The sequence below is a fragment of the Mytilus californianus genome, unplaced genomic scaffold, assembly GCF_021869535.1.
Source record: "Mytilus californianus isolate M0D057914Y unplaced genomic scaffold, xbMytCali1.0.p SCAF_8, whole genome shotgun sequence".
Classification (NCBI taxonomy): Eukaryota; Metazoa; Mollusca; class Bivalvia; order Mytilida; family Mytilidae; genus Mytilus; species Mytilus californianus.
This window is the reverse complement of record NW_026262734.1, coordinates 73,112,290-73,132,666: the sequence shown is the minus strand read 5'-3', so window position 1 is coordinate 73,132,666 and position 20,377 is coordinate 73,112,290. Positions and strand designations below refer to the sequence as shown.

At 30.7% G+C, this 20,377-nt stretch overlaps 1 protein-coding gene across 1 annotated transcript in view; it reads left to right on the top strand.

Annotated features, from left to right (window-relative positions):
• The first annotated feature begins 541 nt into the window (after positions 1 to 541).
• Positions 542 to 20,377, top strand: part of LOC127712436 (uncharacterized) — a 107,492-nt gene continuing 87,656 nt past the window's right edge. The window contains exon 1 of the mRNA XM_052218878.1: positions 542 to 884. The gene's annotated coding sequence lies outside the window, so the exon portion shown is untranslated. The remainder of the gene's footprint in view (positions 885 to 20,377) is intronic.

The following is a 20,377-nucleotide window of genomic DNA, read 5'->3' as shown; positions in this document are numbered from 1 at the left end:
CAGACAGAAAATTTATAATTGATACAGAATCTAAAAATAAGGAGTTGTGGTATTATTGCCAATGAGACCACTACCCACCAGAGACCAAATGACGAGGATGTAAACAAAACTATGGGACACTGTACGCCCTTAAACGATGAGTAAAACTCGAACCATATAGAAAGCTATAAAGGGCCCGGCATGTCGACCCCGCAAAGTATGAACGCTTTCAAGTAATGTTCTCCTGGGAGTATGGTGTTAAGGACTATAATTCACTGCGACGGCGTAAAATGATTTACAGGTATATAATTTGAAACATTAGGTGGATTAAGATTTCTCTTCACACCTAAACGCACAGAGAAATGCGGGCCACCTCTGTGAGACAATAAAAGGGTCAAACAATACATTGTATGAGCATTTGTTAATAGTTACTTTGGTAAAAATTAGAAAAGAAATTTCTTTATTTTCAATTCCTAATACCACTTATTGGGCGCAACCATTCCTTTGATTTAATACATATTCACATTTAGCGTGTATTCTTAGTCGACGACAATACCTATTTGCATAACATGAATCATTGTAGGAGATAGTCTGTTCTGGTGTAATGGTTTAATATTTCTTATTTATTTGGGATTTAATCGATTTTGTTTTTATCGAGTACTTATCGCTGTAAACGAATGATTGCTCTTGCGTATAAGATGATGAAGTGCATTTCTCGAATCAAATCAAATATTTTTTAAATGTTGCAGTCCAAAAACAACATGTCAAACTGACATTTTAGATTTTCAAACCGGTTTTAAGTGTAACGTTTAAATTTAGACAGTAGAAAGTGACAAATTGTATCAGTTATTCCTCGGTACATACTTATTAACTGAAGTTGTAGAATGGGTTCCGGAATACAAAAGGTATAGTGTTATTTTTAATATACTTTCTTGCAAATTGCATTCAGATTTGTTCTTTATAAATTGAGTGTCAGTTCATCTCATATGTAAACGTTTCTTGTAAGTGGAAGTGTGTGTGTTTGTGTGTAAAGGGGGAGGGCGGACTTGCATGTATCTACTTTTGCCTAAAGCATCGTCATTCGTTGCATCTTTTTTCTCTTTCGTACGTTTAATACCTGAATGTACAATCAAGAAAGAATCATTCCAAATACACGAGCAAGTCAACAAAGCCTGTCAATTCTAAACATTGCTGTTAAGATGCAACAATTAGTCAAAATTAAAGGACTTTTTAAAATCAACTTGCTGTGTGAAAAAAATTCGGGGGAAAATGTTTTTGTTTTGTTTTTTGTTTCTGTTTATGCTTTTTTTTTATTGGGGGTAAATAGAAATCAACAAGCCCGCCTGCAGTCTGTCTTTTAATGTGCATTGTGTAGCTTCACTCAAGAGCTAGGCGATTATTTGATAAAATTTTACACTGTGTTAGTTTTTTTTATTCGAGCGTCACTGATGGGTCTTTTTAGACAAAACGCGCGTCTGGCGTACAAAATTTCAATCCTGATACCTATGATGAGATTATTTAGAACTAGCTGAGGGTGTACATGAAGGGATTTATTCCAGTCTTATAAATTAAAAGGGAGATAATCGAACAAAATTACTTCAGAATTGCAATCTGTACTATTTTGATATTGCCGACTTTTGACTCCGGCGTTTATAATTTTTTGACAGGTTACCTGCTTTACAATCGGTGCGATTTGGGGGGAAAATTACTGTTTTATGTTTTCTATACACGAAAAATCATCGGAAAACAGTAAATTTGTCCTTGTTTCCGTTTACTTCTTTTAGTTGTTCTTCCTACCAAAGAGTATGTAACCTGTCGAAAATCATAAACTGGGGGATTCTGGAAAAGAATTATTTTTAATAAGCAAGATAAAATTGCTGCTTCTTTGTATAAGATATTATATAATATGCATATGAAAAAACTTCCATTCTTAATGGATTGTTTGTATTGAAAAGAACCTAAATAACTGTGACCTTTCAGAGTACTGGCTGTTACAAAGTGTACCGAAAATGTAATCGTATCAAATCTAGTCAAACAATTATGTCTCTGAGTTTAACTTTTTAGAAGTTTTGGTCCTCGGTGCTCTTCAGCTTTGTACTTGTTTTGGCTTTCACACTTTTTTCATCTGAGCGTCACTGGTTAGTCTTGTGTGGACGAGACGCACGTCTGGCGTATTGGATTTTAAACCTGGTGCCTTTTGTTAGCTATTATTCGTGTGTTTCTTGGTCCTATATGTTCTCCCATTTATTTGTATTGTAATCCTGTCATGTAATGTTGTCATTTTAATGTTATATTTAACATTGCCATAAAAGCGGGATGTTTGGCATGCCACAAAACCAGGTTCAACCCACCATTTTTTTCTTAAAATGTCCTGTACCAAGTCAGGAAAATGGCCATTGTTATATTATAGTTCGTTTCTGTGTGTGTTACATTTTAATGTTGTGTTTTTGTTGTGTCGTTGTTCTCCTCTTATATTTGATGCGTTTCCCTCAGTTTTAGTTTGTAACCCGGATTTGTTTTTATCTCTATCGATTTATGAGTTTCGAACAGCGGTATACTACTGTTGCCTTTATTTAATTAGAAAACATGGATTACTACTGTTTATGATTCAACTAAGTGTTTTTTTGTTTTTTTTTAAAGCTATAGAAGTTTCATAACAGTTCATAATTTTGAAAGATATAATGTTGATCTACCATATGATTTTCGAAAGGCTTATTGTAATTTTAGATGTATAAATCATAAATTGCCAATGGAACACGGTCGTTTTTTGGGGTGATGAACGTGATGTTCGCATCTGTGATTTATGCAATTTATGTGAAATTGGTAATGAATTTCACTATCTGTTTCAATGTACTTTTTTCTCAAATGAAAGAAAAAGGCTTTCGCTCTGTAATGTATTTAAAAAGCCTAATACTATAAAGAATTGTGATTTATTTTTTGTTCTGATGACTACAGTTTGATTGTTAAACTTGCCAAATTTTTTAAAATTGTTCTGTCTTTTATAATTAAGATTTGCCTTCCACTGTAAATTCCACAAAACATTACTTCATACCATTGCATATGTAACCATGTGATTCCATTCATTTCATTGTTACTAGAACACACCCGCGACAACGCGGTTCCGTGACTGAATTAAAGTACCTATGCCTTATTTTTAGCCTAAATTTTTAGTATTCGTATTGTCATCTAAAAAAGTCATGCTGATTGTAAGGTGCACAGTTTTCTCTGCTTTCAAAATCTTTCTGTTTGAGCCCGTCCTGGTTTTCTAACTACAATAAACTTATCATTAACTAATTCATTTTCTTTTACTAAATTAACCAAAATTAATAGTGGTATTGAGGTGGAAGAAAACAGACTTGTTAAATAATGTACTATGGTGTAACATAGATATAAAACAACTACTGGAAGAATTCCAGGTTCTCCTGATAGAGGAGGGATTTACATAAGGTAGCAGGTAACTACAACCGGAAACTACATGTGACATATACTATAGGTATTGGTATCGGATTCGACCCAGAACTTCTTAATTATTGGTAATATTCATTATGTGGAAAACAAAAGGGCCTGGAATGGTGTAATTTTTAAACAACACAATTGTCCTATATAAGTTATATATAAAGTTGAATTATTTGATTCGTCGTTTTGTGTTTAAGTCATGCCGGCTAACAAATTGGACCTCGTTATTTTAGTAGTATAGATGTATATATGTTATTGTTGTTATTACTGTTAATATTCACATACCCTTGATGGGGTCTTGAGAAATAAAAGTTTTGGAGTCAAAAGTCAGTATTATGAAAATACTCTATTGTGCATTATAAGTGCAACTCCTCAACTGAACGGATATTGATAACACTTGACTCAACTGTAAAACATTACAGGTCTGAGGATGTGCACAAAGGAATCAATATGTTAAAGGGGAGATCATCGATCTTCTTCAATGTTGCAGTAAGAATAACATGTTATCTCTATTTTTTAAATTTTTGTCGAGCTTGCCCATTTAAGTCGCGAAAGCGAGACAGTGATCCTATATTCCGAAGTCGTCGACGGCGGCGGTGTCCATATTTAGGTTCAGTCTCAGGTGAAAGTTTGTTTAAAGATCAATAATTTTAACAAACCATTATGGAATTTTATGTAATTTGGACAGCTTTTTAATGACCAAAATATAGCATCCAGGGCAAGATTTGATTTTTTTCTCCAAAATTCACTTTTGAATGGACTGTGTTGAAGGACGTACTTTGACCTATAATGGTTTACTTTTACAAATTGTCACTTGGATGGAGAGTTGTCTCATTGGCACTCGTACCACATCTTCTTATATCGATTAGTTCTTTTTTATAGTTCGCATTTTTAAAAGGTCTAAGATTAATGTTTTTCAGTCATCAATAACTTTTTCAAACCTTCATGGAATTTTATGAAATTCGGACAGAGGGTCCGAGTACACAGTTATTTCGTAGTGCATTTCTTTTAGACAATAAATGAAAATTAAAAAAATCCCACCTGCGCTTTCTCAATAATATTTTTACAGTGTGTTGTACTACTTTTGGGACAAATTATATCAAAATTATAGAAAACTTCATCGGCTCTAACTCAAAATATGGACAATTTTATGTTAAGGGGGTCTTCAAATCTTTTGACAGCTTCCGAAGTGCTAATTTTTAACATTTTTCAGCTGGACCAAATCACTACTTTACTTTAAAATTCATGACCCAAATTTTTTTACAGTGTCATTTCACCCCCCTACTTGCTATTTGAGTCATAAAACATGGAGAAATAAATTTGGAAGGGGTATAAAAAAAAATGGCAAGTAACACACTGTCCACACTAGGGACTACATTTGTGGACAACGAAAATTAAAGGACGATAACTGTGTACTCGGACCTAATAGGGTAGAAAAAGTTGACCAATCTTAATGAAACTTGGTATGACCAAAGCTTATTAAATTATAAGACTGCCTACAAAGTTTCATGGCAATAGGATATATATTATAGACAATATGACTAATTCTATATTCAACTTTGCGTGTTAAATGTAGATGTTAAAATTGAAAAATTTCAACTATCAACATTTGGGGCTTAAAAAATTTAAATACTGCAAAAAAATACTTTTTAAATGCCTTAATATATAAAATATTATGTATTAAAAGCAATTGAGTACTCATTTGATTTATCAGACTTATCATAATTATTAAAAAGTCAAATTTATATGAGCCTGTGCCTAAAAATGGAGGTTTTCCAATGAAGGGGGGCCTTACATGAAGATGTAATATTTTCCAGCAATTTTAAATTTGTAAAGCTTTTTGGTTATAAATAATCCTTACATATGTATTTAATGTACTTTAAATGGAAAGAAAACTCACAAATAACATATCATATTAGTTTAAAAGGGTCTTAGGCCAAGTAAGACTGAAAATAATTTAGGGTCAATTTAGGCCGTAGCACATATGTACATTTAAAAATGCATATTGAAGCTATAGGAAATAAAAATTTGTGTCTTTTCTATCATTTCTATACTCAGGTGACATGATACAATAAATCTGAGCACAAAAAGACTCTTGCATTCAACTTTTTTTGCTGACAGTATGGTCTGATACATAGATTTTTCACTTTTTAGTGAAAAACATGCATGTAATTTTAGTCGCAACAAGCTTATATTTGAACAACTTGCTATCCTACAGAAGAAAAGAAAGATATTATGTGACATGAAACAGGTACAAAAGACATTGTTAAGTGCTTTTTATACAAATTTAGTGAGGTCTTTATTATGGACTTCAACTTTTATGTTCCAAGCTCCTCACATTTAACTTGATCCAAACAGGGCGTTAGACGAGGGTCATATATACAACACATTTTGTACATATTGTTTGAGATAATCTTCTTTTCTGTAGATTCAGAGTTCACAAATGAGTAATACAACTGGATTGAAGCATAGAAACACAAATATTGACACATAAAAACCTGTCAGATAGAAAGTCAGAATGCCACTTATGCATCAAAATTGAAAAAGCTATGAAATGCTTATTTTGACCATAATATGCCCAAATTGGTCATTTTTGCAGAAATTCTATCAAATAAAAGTTTAAATCCTTTAGTTTTATGCTATTTGACAAATTGACACCATCAAATCATTCAGGGAAGGTGCCAAAGTACAGATTCTATATTTCCTGATTTCACCTAATAGGGTAGAAAAAGTTGACCAATCTTAATGAAACTTGGTATGACCAAAGCTTAATAAATTATAAGACTGCCTACAAAGTTTCATGGCAATAGGATATATATTATAGACAATATGACTAATTCTATATTCAACTTTGCGTGTTAAATGTAGATGTTAAAATTGAAAAATTTCAACTATCAACATTTGGGGCTTAAAAAATTTAAATACTGCAAAAAAATACTTTTTAAATGCCTTAATATATAAAATATTATGTATTAAAAGCAATTGAGTACTCATTTGATTTATCAGACTTATCATAATTATTAAAAAGTCAAATTTATATGAGCCTGTGCCTAAAAATGGAGGTTTTCCAATGAAGGGGGGCCTTACATGAAGATGTAATATTTTCCAGCAATTTTAAATTTGTAAAGCTTTTTGGTTATAAATAATCCTTACATATGTATTTAATGTACTTTAAATGGAAAGAAAACTCACAAATAACATATCATATTAGTTTAAAAGGGTCTTAGGCCAAGTAAGACTGAAAATAATTTAGGGTCAATTTAGGCCGTAGCACATATGTACATTTAAAAATGCATATTGAAGCTATAGGAAATAAAAATTTGTGTCTTTTCTATCATTTCTATACTCAGGTGACATGATACAATAAATCTGAGCACAAAAAGACTCTTGCATTCAACTTTTTTTGCTGACAGTATGGTCTGATACATAGATTTTTCACTTTTTAGTGAAAAACATGCATGTAATTTTAGTCGCAACAAGCTTATATTTGAACAACTTGCTATCCTACAGAAGAAAAGAAAGATATTATGTGACATGAAACAGGTACAAAAGACATTGTTAAGTGCTTTTTATACAAATTTAGTGAGGTCTTTATTATGGACTTCAACTTTTATGTTCCAAGCTCCTCACATTTAACTTGATCCAAACAGGGCGTTAGACGAGGGTCATATATACAACACATTTTGTACATATTGTTTGAGATAATCTTCTTTTCTGTAGATTCAGAGTTCACAAATGAGTAATACAACTGGATTGAAGCATAGAAACACAAATATTGACACATAAAAACCTGTCAGATAGAAAGTCAGAATGCCACTTATGCATCAAAATTGAAAAAGCTATGAAATGCTTATTTTGACCATAATATGCCCAAATTGGTCATTTTTGCAGAAATTCTATCAAATAAAAGTTTAAATCCTTTAGTTTTATGCTATTTGACAAATTGACACCATCAAATCATTCAGGGAAGTTGCCAAAGTACAGATTCTATATTTCCTGATTTCACCTCTTAGGTCCGAGTACACAGTTATTTCGTAGTGCATTTCTTTTAGACAATAAATGAAAATTAAAAAAATCCCACCTGCGCTTTCTCAATAATATTTTTACAGTGTGTTGTACTACTTTTGGGACAAATTATATCAAAATTATAGAAAACTTCATCGGCTCTAACTCAAAATATGGACAATTTTATGTTAAGGGGGTCTTCAAATCTTTTGACAGCTTCCGAAGTGCTAATTTTTAACATTTTTCAGCTGGACCAAATCACTACTTTACTTTAAAATTCATGACCCAAATTTTTTTACAGTGTCATTTCACCCCCCTACTTGCTATTTGAGTCATAAAACATGGAGAAATAAATTTGGAAGGGGTATAAAAAAAAATGGCAAGTAACACACTGTCCACACTAGGGACTACATTTGTGGACAACGAAAATTAAAGGACGATAACTGTGTACTCGGACCTAATAGGGTAGAAAAAGTTGACCAATCTTAATGAAACTTGGTATGACCAAAGCTTAATAAATTATAAGACTGCCTACAAAGTTTCATGGCAATAGGATATATATTATAGACAATATGACTAATTCTATATTCAACTTTGCCTGTTAAATGTAGATGTTAAAATTGAAAAATTTCAACTATCAACATTTGGGGCTTAAAAAATTTAAATACTGCAAAAAAATACTTTTTAAATGCCTTAATATATAAAATATTATGTATTAAAAGCAATTGAGTACTCATTTGATTTATCAGACTTATCATAATTATTAAAAAGTCAAATTTATATGAGCCTGTGCCTAAAAATGGAGGTTTTCCAATGAAGGGGGGCCTTACATGAAGATGTAATATTTTCCAGCAATTTTAAATTTGTAAAGCTTTTTGGTTATAAATAATCCTTACATATGTATTTAATGTACTTTAAATGGAAAGAAAACTCACAAATAACATATCATATTAGTTTAAAAGGGTCTTAGGCCAAGTAAGACTGAAAATAATCTAGGGTCAATTTAGGCCGTAGCACATATGTACATTTAAAAATGCATATTGAAGCTATAGGAAATAAAAATTTGTGTCTTTTCTATCATTTCTATACTCAGGTGACATGATACAATAAATCTGAGCACAAAAAGACTCTTGCATTCAACTTTTTTTGCTGACAGTATGGTCTGATACATAGATTTTTCACTTTTTAGTGAAAAACATGCATGTAATTTTAGTCGCAACAAGCTTATATTTGAACAACTTGCTATCCTACAGAAGAAAAGAAAGATATTATGTGACATGAAACAGGTACAAAAGACATTGTTAAGTGCTTTTTATACAAATTTAGTGAGGTCTTTATTATGGACTTCAACTTTTATGTTCCAAGCTCCTCACATTTAACTTGATCCAAACAGGGCGTTAGACGAGGGTCATATATACAACACATTTTGTACATATTGTTTGAGATAATCTTCTTTTCTGTAGATTCAGAGTTCACAAATGAGTAATACAACTGGATTGAAGCATAGAAACACAAATATTGACACATAAAAACCTGTCAGATAGAAAGTCAGAATGCCACTTATGCATCAAAATTGAAAAAGCTATGAAATGCTTATTTTGACCATAATATGCCCAAATTGGTCATTTTTGCAGAAATTCTATCAAATAAAAGTTTAAATCCTTTAGTTTTATGCTATTTGACAAATTGACACCATCAAATCATTCAGGGAAGTTGCCAAAGTACAGATTCTATATTTCCTGATTTCACCTCTTAGGTCCGAGTACACAGTTATTTCGTAGTGCATTTCTTTTAGACAATAAATGAAAATTAAAAAAATCCCACCTGCGCTTTCTCAATAATATTTTTACAGTGTGTTGTACTACTTTTGGGACAAATTATATCAAAATTATAGAAAACTTCATCGGCTCTAACTCAAAATATGGACAATTTTATGTTAAGGGGGTCTTCAAATCTTTTGACAGCTTCCGAAGTGCTAATTTTTAACATTTTTCAGCTGGACCAAATCACTACTTTACTTTAAAATTCATGACCCAAATTTTTTTACAGTGTCATTTCACCCCCCTACTTGCTATTTGAGTCATAAAACATGGAGAAATAAATTTGGAAGGGGTATAAAAAAAAATGGCAAGTAACACACTGTCCACACTAGGGACTACATTTGTGGACAACGAAAATTAAAGGACGATAACTGTGTACTCGGACCTAATAGGGTAGAAAAAGTTGACCAATCTTAATGAAACTTGGTATGACCAAAGCTTAATAAATTATAAGACTGCCTACAAAGTTTCATGGCAATAGGATATATATTATAGACAATATGACTAATTCTATATTCAACTTTGCGTGTTAAATGTAGATGTTAAAATTGAAAAATTTCAACTATCAACATTTGGGGCTTAAAAAATTTAAATACTGCAAAAAAATACTTTTTAAATGCCTTAATATATAAAATATTATGTATTAAAAGCAATTGAGTACTCATTTGATTTATCAGACTTATCATAATTATTAAAAAGTCAAATTTATATGAGCCTGTGCCTAAAAATGGAGGTTTTCCAATGAAGGGGGGCCTTACATGAAGATGTAATATTTTCCAGCAATTTTAAATTTGTAAAGCTTTTTGGTTATAAATAATCCTTACATATGTATTTAATGTACTTTAAATGGAAAGAAAACTCACAAATAACATATCATATTAGTTTAAAAGGGTCTTAGGCCAAGTAAGACTGAAAATAATTTAGGGTCAATTTAGGCCGTAGCACATATGTACATTTAAAAATGCATATTGAAGCTATAGGAAATAAAAATTTGTGTCTTTTCTATCATTTCTATACTCAGGTGACATGATACAATAAATCTGAGCACAAAAAGACTCTTGCATTCAACTTTTTTTGCTGACAGTATGGTCTGATACATAGATTTTTCACTTTTTAGTGAAAAACATGCATGTAATTTTAGTCGCAACAAGCTTATATTTGAACAACTTGCTATCCTACAGAAGAAAAGAAAGATATTATGTGACATGAAACAGGTACAAAAGACATTGTTAAGTGCTTTTTATACAAATTTAGTGAGGTCTTTATTATGGACTTCAACTTTTATGTTCCAAGCTCCTCACATTTAACTTGATCCAAACAGGGCGTTAGACGAGGGTCATATATACAACACATTTTGTACATATTGTTTGAGATAATCTTCTTTTCTGTAGATTCAGAGTTCACAAATGAGTAATACAACTGGATTGAAGCATAGAAACACAAATATTGACACATAAAAACCTGTCAGATAGAAAGTCAGAATGCCACTTATGCATCAAAATTGAAAAAGCTATGAAATGCTTATTTTGACCATAATATGCCCAAATTGGTCATTTTTGCAGAAATTCTATCAAATAAAAGTTTAAATCCTTTAGTTTTATGCTATTTGACAAATTGACACCATCAAATCATTCAGGGAAGTTGCCAAAGTACAGATTCTATATTTCCTGATTTCACCTCTTAGGTCCGAGTACACAGTTATTTCGTAGTGCATTTCTTTTAGACAATAAATGAAAATTAAAAAAATCCCACCTGCGCTTTCTCAATAATATTTTTACAGTGTGTTGTACTACTTTTGGGACAAATTATATCAAAATTATAGAAAACTTCATCGGCTCTAACTCAAAATATGGACAATTTTATGTTAAGGGGGTCTTCAAATCTTTTGACAGCTTCCGAAGTGCTAATTTTTAACATTTTTCAGCTGGACCAAATCACTACTTTACTTTAAAATTCATGACCCAAATTTTTTTACAGTGTCATTTCACCCCCCTACTTGCTATTTGAGTCATAAAACATGGAGAAATAAATTTGGAAGGGGTATAAAAAAAAATGGCAAGTAACACACTGTCCACACTAGGGACTACATTTGTGGACAACGAAAATTAAAGGACGATAACTGTGTACTCGGACCTAATAGGGTAGAAAAAGTTGACCAATCTTAATGAAACTTGGTATGACCAAAGCTTAATAAATTATAAGACTGCCTACAAAGTTTCATGGCAATAGGATATATATTATAGACAATATGACTAATTCTATATTCAACTTTGCGTGTTAAATGTAGATGTTAAAATTGAAAAATTTCAACTATCAACATTTGGGGCTTAAAAAATTTAAATACTGCAAAAAAATACTTTTTAAATGCCTTAATATATAAAATATTATGTATTAAAAGCAATTGAGTACTCATTTGATTTATCAGACTTATCATAATTATTAAAAAGTCAAATTTATATGAGCCTGTGCCTAAAAATGGAGGTTTTCCAATGAAGGGGGGCCTTACATGAAGATGTAATATTTTCCAGCAATTTTAAATTTGTAAAGCTTTTTGGTTATAAATAATCCTTACATATGTATTTAATGTACTTTAAATGGAAAGAAAACTCACAAATAACATATCATATTAGTTTAAAAGGGTCTTAGGCCAAGTAAGACTGAAAATAATTTAGGGTCAATTTAGGCCGTAGCACATATGTACATTTAAAAATGCATATTGAAGCTATAGGAAATAAAAATTTGTGTCTTTTCTATCATTTCTATACTCAGGTGACATGATACAATAAATCTGAGCACAAAAAGACTCTTGCATTCAACTTTTTTTGCTGACAGTATGGTCTGATACATAGATTTTTCACTTTTTAGTGAAAAACATGCATGTAATTTTAGTCGCAACAAGCTTATATTTGAACAACTTGCTATCCTACAGAAGAAAAGAAAGATATTATGTGACATGAAACAGGTACAAAAGACATTGTTAAGTGCTTTTTATACAAATTTAGTGAGGTCTTTATTATGGACTTCAACTTTTATGTTCCAAGCTCCTCACATTTAACTTGATCCAAACAGGGCGTTAGACGAGGGTCATATATACAACACATTTTGTACATATTGTTTGAGATAATCTTCTTTTCTGTAGATTCAGAGTTCACAAATGAGTAATACAACTGGATTGAAGCATAGAAACACAAATATTGACACATAAAAACCTGTCAGATAGAAAGTCAGAATGCCACTTATGCATCAAAATTGAAAAAGCTATGAAATGCTTATTTTGACCATAATATGCCCAAATTGGTCATTTTTGCAGAAATTCTATCAAATAAAAGTTTAAATCCTTTAGTTTTATGCTATTTGACAAATTGACACCATCAAATCATTCAGGGAAGTTGCCAAAGTACAGATTCTATATTTCCTGATTTCACCTAATAGGGTAGAAAAAGTTGACCAATCTTAATGAAACTTGGTATGACCAAAGCTTAATAAATTATAAGACTGCCTACAAAGTTTCATGGCAATAGGATATATATTATAGACAATATGACTAATTCTATATTCAACTTTGCGTGTTAAATGTAGATGTTAAAATTGAAAAATTTCAACTATCAACATTTGGGGCTTAAAAAATTTAAATACTGCAAAAAAATACTTTTTAAATGCCTTAATATATAAAATATTATGTATTAAAAGCAATTGAGTACTCATTTGATTTATCAGACTTATCATAATTATTAAAAAGTCAAATTTATATGAGCCTGTGCCTAAAAATGGAGGTTTTCCAATGAAGGGGGGCCTTACATGAAGATGTAATATTTTCCAGCAATTTTAAATTTGTAAAGCTTTTTGGTTATAAATAATCCTTACATATGTATTTAATGTACTTTAAATGGAAAGAAAACTCACAAATAACATATCATATTAGTTTAAAAGGGTCTTAGGCCAAGTAAGACTGAAAATAATTTAGGGTCAATTTAGGCCGTAGCACATATGTACATTTAAAAATGCATATTGAAGCTATAGGAAATAAAAATTTGTGTCTTTTCTATCATTTCTATACTCAGGTGACATGATACAATAAATCTGAGCACAAAAAGACTCTTGCATTCAACTTTTTTTGCTGACAGTATGGTCTGATACATAGATTTTTCACTTTTTAGTGAAAAACATGCATGTAATTTTAGTCGCAACAAGCTTATATTTGAACAACTTGCTATCCTACAGAAGAAAAGAAAGATATTATGTGACATGAAACAGGTACAAAAGACATTGTTAAGTGCTTTTTATACAAATTTAGTGAGGTCTTTATTATGGACTTCAACTTTTATGTTCCAAGCTCCTCACATTTAACTTGATCCAAACAGGGCGTTAGACGAGGGTCATATATACAACACATTTTGTACATATTGTTTGAGATAATCTTCTTTTCTGTAGATTCAGAGTTCACAAATGAGTAATACAACTGGATTGAAGCATAGAAACACAAATATTGACACATAAAAACCTGTCAGATAGAAAGTCAGAATGCCACTTATGCATCAAAATTGAAAAAGCTATGAAATGCTTATTTTGACCATAATATGCCCAAATTGGTCATTTTTGCAGAAATTCTATCAAATAAAAGTTTAAATCCTTTAGTTTTATGCTATTTGACAAATTGACACCATCAAATCATTCAGGGAAGTTGCCAAAGTACAGATTCTATATTTCCTGATTTCACCTCTTAGGGTAGAAAAAGTTGACCAATCTTAATGAAACTTGGTATGACCAAAGCTTAATAAATTATAAGACTGCCTACAAAGTTTCATGGCAATAGGATATATATTATAGACAATATGACTAATTCTATATTCAACTTTGCGTGTTAAATGTAGATGTTAAAATTGAAAAATTTCAACTATCAACATTTGGGGCTTAAAAAATTTAAATACTGCAAAAAAATACTTTTTAAATGCCTTAATATATAAAATATTATGTATTAAAAGCAATTGAGTACTCATTTGATTTATCAGACTTATCATAATTATTAAAAAGTCAAATTTATATGAGCCTGTGCCTAAAAATGGAGGTTTTCCAATGAAGGGGGGCCTTACATGAAGATGTAATATTTTCCAGCAATTTTAAATTTGTAAAGCTTTTTGGTTATAAATAATCCTTACATATGTATTTAATGTACTTTAAATGGAAAGAAAACTCACAAATAACATATCATATTAGTTTAAAAGGGTCTTAGGCCAAGTAAGACTGAAAATAATTTAGGGTCAATTTAGGCCGTAGCACATATGTACATTTAAAAATGCATATTGAAGCTATAGGAAATAAAAATTTGTGTCTTTTCTATCATTTCTATACTCAGGTGACATGATACAATAAATCTGAGCACAAAAAGACTCTTGCATTCAACTTTTTTTGCTGACAGTATGGTCTGATACATAGATTTTTCACTTTTTAGTGAAAAACATGCATGTAATTTTAGTCGCAACAAGCTTATATTTGAACAACTTGCTATCCTACAGAAGAAAAGAAAGATATTATGTGACATGAAACAGGTACAAAAGACATTGTTAAGTGCTTTTTATACAAATTTAGTGAGGTCTTTATTATGGACTTCAACTTTTATGTTCCAAGCTCCTCACATTTAACTTGATCCAAACAGGGCGTTAGACGAGGGTCATATATACAACACATTTTGTACATATTGTTTGAGATAATCTTCTTTTCTGTAGATTCAGAGTTCACAAATGAGTAATACAACTGGATTGAAGCATAGAAACACAAATATTGACACATAAAAACCTGTCAGATAGAAAGTCAGAATGCCACTTATGCATCAAAATTGAAAAAGCTATGAAATGCTTATTTTGACCATAATATGCCCAAATTGGTCATTTTTGCAGAAATTCTATCAAATAAAAGTTTAAATCCTTTAGTTTTATGCTATTTGACAAATTGACACCATCAAATCATTCAGGGAAGTTGCCAAAGTACAGATTCTATATTTCCTGATTTCACCTCTTAGGGTAGAAAAAGTTGACCAATCTTAATGAAACTTGGTATGACCAAAGCTTAATAAATTATAAGACTGCCTACAAAGTTTCATGGCAATAGGATATATATTATAGACAATATGACTAATTCTATATTCAACTTTGCGTGTTAAATGTAGATGTTAAAATTGAAAAATTTCAACTATCAACATTTGGGGCTTAAAAAATTTAAATACTGCAAAAAAATACTTTTTAAATGCCTTAATATATAAAATATTATGTATTAAAAGCAATTGAGTACTCATTTGATTTATCAGACTTATCATAATTATTAAAAAGTCAAATTTATATGAGCCTGTGCCTAAAAATGGAGGTTTTCCAATGAAGGGGGGCCTTACATGAAGATGTAATATTTTCCAGCAATTTTAAATTTGTAAAGCTTTTTGGTTATAAATAATCCTTACATATGTATTTAATGTACTTTAAATGGAAAGAAAACTCACAAATAACATATCATATTAGTTTAAAAGGGTCTTAGGCCAAGTAAGACTGAAAATAATTTAGGGTCAATTTAGGCCGTAGCACATATGTACATTTAAAAATGCATATTGAAGCTATAGGAAATAAAAATTTGTGTCTTTTCTATCATTTCTATACTCAGGTGACATGATACAATAAATCTGAGCACAAAAAGACTCTTGCATTCAACTTTTTTTGCTGACAGTATGGTCTGATACATAGATTTTTCACTTTTTAGTGAAAAACATGCATGTAATTTTAGTCGCAACAAGCTTATATTTGAACAACTTGCTATCCTACAGAAGAAAAGAAAGATATTATGTGACATGAAACAGGTACAAAAGACATTGTTAAGTGCTTTTTATACAAATTTAGTGAGGTCTTTATTATGGACTTCAACTTTTATGTTCCAAGCTCCTCACATTTAACTTGATCCAAACAGGGCGTTAGACGAGGGTCATATATACAACACATTTTGTACATATTGTTTGAGATAATCTTCTTTTCTGTAGATTCAGAGTTCACAAATGAGTAATACAACTGGATTGAAGCATAGAAACACAAATATTGACACATAAAAACCTGTCAGATAGAAAGTCAGAATGCCACTTATGCATCAAAATTGAAAAAGCTATGAAATGCTTATTTTGACCATAATATGCCCAAATTGGTCATTTTTGCAGAAATTCTATCAAATAAAAGTTTAAATCCTTTAGTTTTATGCTATTTGACAAATTGACACCATCAAATCATTCAGGGAAGTTGCCAAAGTACAGATTCTATATTTCCTGATTTCACCTCTTAGGTCCGAGTACACAGTTATTTCGTAGTGCATTTCTTTTAGACAATAAATGAAAATTAAAAAAATCCCACCTGCGCTTTCTCAATAATATTTTTACAGTGTGTTGTACTACTTTTGGGACAAATTATATCAAAATTATAGAAAACTTCATCGGCTCTAACTCAAAATATGGACAATTTTATGTTAAGGGGGTCTTCAAATCTTTTGACAGCTTCCGAAGTGCTAATTTTTAACATTTTTCAGCTGGACCAAATCACTACTTTACTTTAAAATTCATGACCCAAATTTTTTTACAGTGTCATTTCACCCCCCTACTTGCTATTTGAGTCATAAAACATGGAGAAATAAATTTGGAAGGGGTATAAAAAAAAATGGCAAGTAACACACTGTCCACACTAGGGACTACATTTGTGGACAACGAAAATTAAAGGACGATAACTGTGTACTCGGACCTAATAGGGTAGAAAAAGTTGACCAATCTTAATGAAACTTGGTATGACCAAAGCTTAATAAATTATAAGACTGCCTACAAAGTTTCATGGCAATAGGATATATATTATAGACAATATGACTAATTCTATATTCAACTTTGCGTGTTAAATGTAGATGTTAAAATTGAAAAATTTCAACTATCAACATTTGGGGCTTAAAAAATTTAAATACTGCAAAAAAATACTTTTTAAATGCCTTAATATATAAAATATTATGTATTAAAAGCAATTGAGTACTCATTTGATTTATCAGACTTATCATAATTATTAAAAAGTCAAATTTATATGAGCCTGTGCCTAAAAATGGAGGTTTTCCAATGAAGGGGGGCCTTACATGAAGATGTAATATTTTCCAGCAATTTTAAATTTGTAAAGCTTTTTGGTTATAAATAATCCTTACATATGTATTTAATGTACTTTAAATGGAAAGAAAACTCACAAATAACATATCATATTAGTTTAAAAGGGTCTTAGGCCAAGTAAGACTGAAAATAATTTAGGGTCAATTTAGGCCGTAGCACATATGTACATTTAAAAATGCATATTGAAGCTATAGGAAATAAAAATTTGTGTCTTTTCTATCATTTCTATACTCAGGTGACATGATACAATAAATCTGAGCACAAAAAGACTCTTGCATTCAACTTTTTTTGCTGACAGTATGGTCTGATACATAGATTTTTCACTTTTTAGTGAAAAACATGCATGTAATTTTAGTCGCAACAAGCTTATATTTGAACAACTTGCTATCCTACAGAAGAAAAGAAAGATATTATGTGACATGAAACAGGTACAAAAGACATTGTTAAGTGCTTTTTATACAAATTTAGTGAGGTCTTTATTATGGACTTCAACTTTTATGTTCCAAGCTCCTCACATTTAACTTGATCCAAACAGGGCGTTAGACGAGGGTCATATATACAACACATTTTGTACATATTGTTTGAGATAATCTTCTTTTCTGTAGATTCAGAGTTCACAAATGAGTAATACAACTGGATTGAAGCATAGAAACACAAATATTGACACATAAAAACCTGTCAGATAGAAAGTCAGAATGCCACTTATGCATCAAAATTGAAAAAGCTATGAAATGCTTATTTTGACCATAATATGCCCAAATTGGTCATTTTTGCAGAAATTCTATCAAATAAAAGTTTAAATCCTTTAGTTTTATGCTATTTGACAAATTGACACCATCAAATCATTCAGGGAAGTTGCCAAAGTACAGATTCTATATTTCCTGATTTCACCTCTTAGGTCCGAGTACACAGTTATTTCGTAGTGCATTTCTTTTAGACAATAAATGAAAATTAAAAAAATCCCACCTGCGCTTTCTCAATAATATTTTTACAGTGTGTTGTACTACTTTTGGGACAAATTATATCAAAATTATAGAAAACTTCATCGGCTCTAACTCAAAATATGGACAATTTTATGTTAAGGGGGTCTTCAAATCTTTTGACAGCTTCCGAAGTGCTAATTTTTAACATTTTTCAGCTGGACCAAATCACTACTTTACTTTAAAATTCATGACCCAAATTTTTTTACAGTGTCATTTCACCCCCCTACTTGCTATTTGAGTCATAAAACATGGAGAAATAAATTTGGAAGGGGTATAAAAAAAAATGGCAAGTAACACACTGTCCACACTAGGGACTACATTTGTGGACAACGAAAATTAAAGGACGATAACTGTGTACTCGGACCTAATAGGGTAGAAAAAGTTGACCAATCTTAATGAAACTTGGTATGACCAAAGCTTAATAAATTATAAGACTGCCTACAAAGTTTCATGGCAATAGGATATATATTATAGACAATATGACTAATTCTATATTCAACTTTGCGTGTTAAATGTAGATGTTAAAATTGAAAAATTTCAACTATCAACATTTGGGGCTTAAAAAATTTAAATACTGCAAAAAAATACTTTTTAAATGCCTTAATATATAAAATATTATGTATTAAAAGCAATTGAGTACTCATTTGATTTATCAGACTTATCATAATTATTAAAAAGTCAAATTTATATGAGCCTGTGCCTAAAAATGGAGGTTTTCCAATGAAGGGGGGCCTTACATGAAGATGTAATATTTTCCAGCAATTTTAAATTTGTAAAGCTTTTTGGTTATAAATAATCCTTACATATGTATTTAATGTACTTTAAATGGAAAGAAAACTCACAAATAACATATCATATTAGTTTAAAAGGGTCTTAGGCCAAGTAAGACTGAAAATAATTTAGGGTCAATTTAGGCCGTAGCACATATGTACATTTAAAAATGCATATTGAAGCTATAGGAAATAAAAATTTGTGTCTTTTCTATCATTTCTATACTCAGGTGACATGATACAATAAATCTGAGCACAAAAAGACTCTTGCATTCAACTTTTTTTGCTGACAGTATGGTCTGATACATAGATTTTTCACTTTTTAGTGAAAAACATGCATGTAATTTTAGTCGCAACAAGCTTATATTTGAACAACTTGCTATCCTACAGAAGAAAAGAAAGATATTATGTGACATGAAACAGGTACAAAAGACATTGTTAAGTGCTTTTTATACAAATTTAGTGAGGTCTTTATTATGGACTTCAACTTTTATGTTCCAAGCTCCTCACATTTAACTTGATCCAAACAGGGCGTTAGACGAGGGTCATATATACAACACATTTTGTACATATTGTTTGAGATAATCTTCTTTTCTGTAGATTCAGAGTTCACAAATGAGTAATACAACTGGATTGAAGCATAGAAACACAAATATTGACACATAAAAACCTGTCAGATAGAAAGTCAGAATGCCACTTATGCATCAAAATTGAAAAAGCTATGAAATGCTTATTTTGACCATAATATGCCCAAATTGGTCATTTTTGCAGAAATTCTATCAAATAAAAGTTTAAATCCTTTAGTTTTATGCTATTTGACAAATTGACACCATCAAATCATTCAGGGAAGTTGCCAAAGTACAGATTCTATATTTCCTGATTTCACCTCTTAGGGTAGAAAAAGTTGACCAATCTTAATGAAACTTGGTATGACCAAAGCTTAATAAATTATAAGACTGCCTACAAAGTTTCATGGCAATAGGATATATATTATAGACAATATGACTAATTCTATATTCAACTTTGCGTGTTAAATGTAGATGTTAAAATTGAAAAATTTCAACTATCAACATTTGGGGCTTAAAAAATTTAAATACTGCAAAAAAATACTTTTTAAATGTCTTAATATATAAAATATTATGTATTAAAAGCAATTGAGTACTCATTTGATTTATCAGACTTATCATAATTATTAAAAAGTCAAAT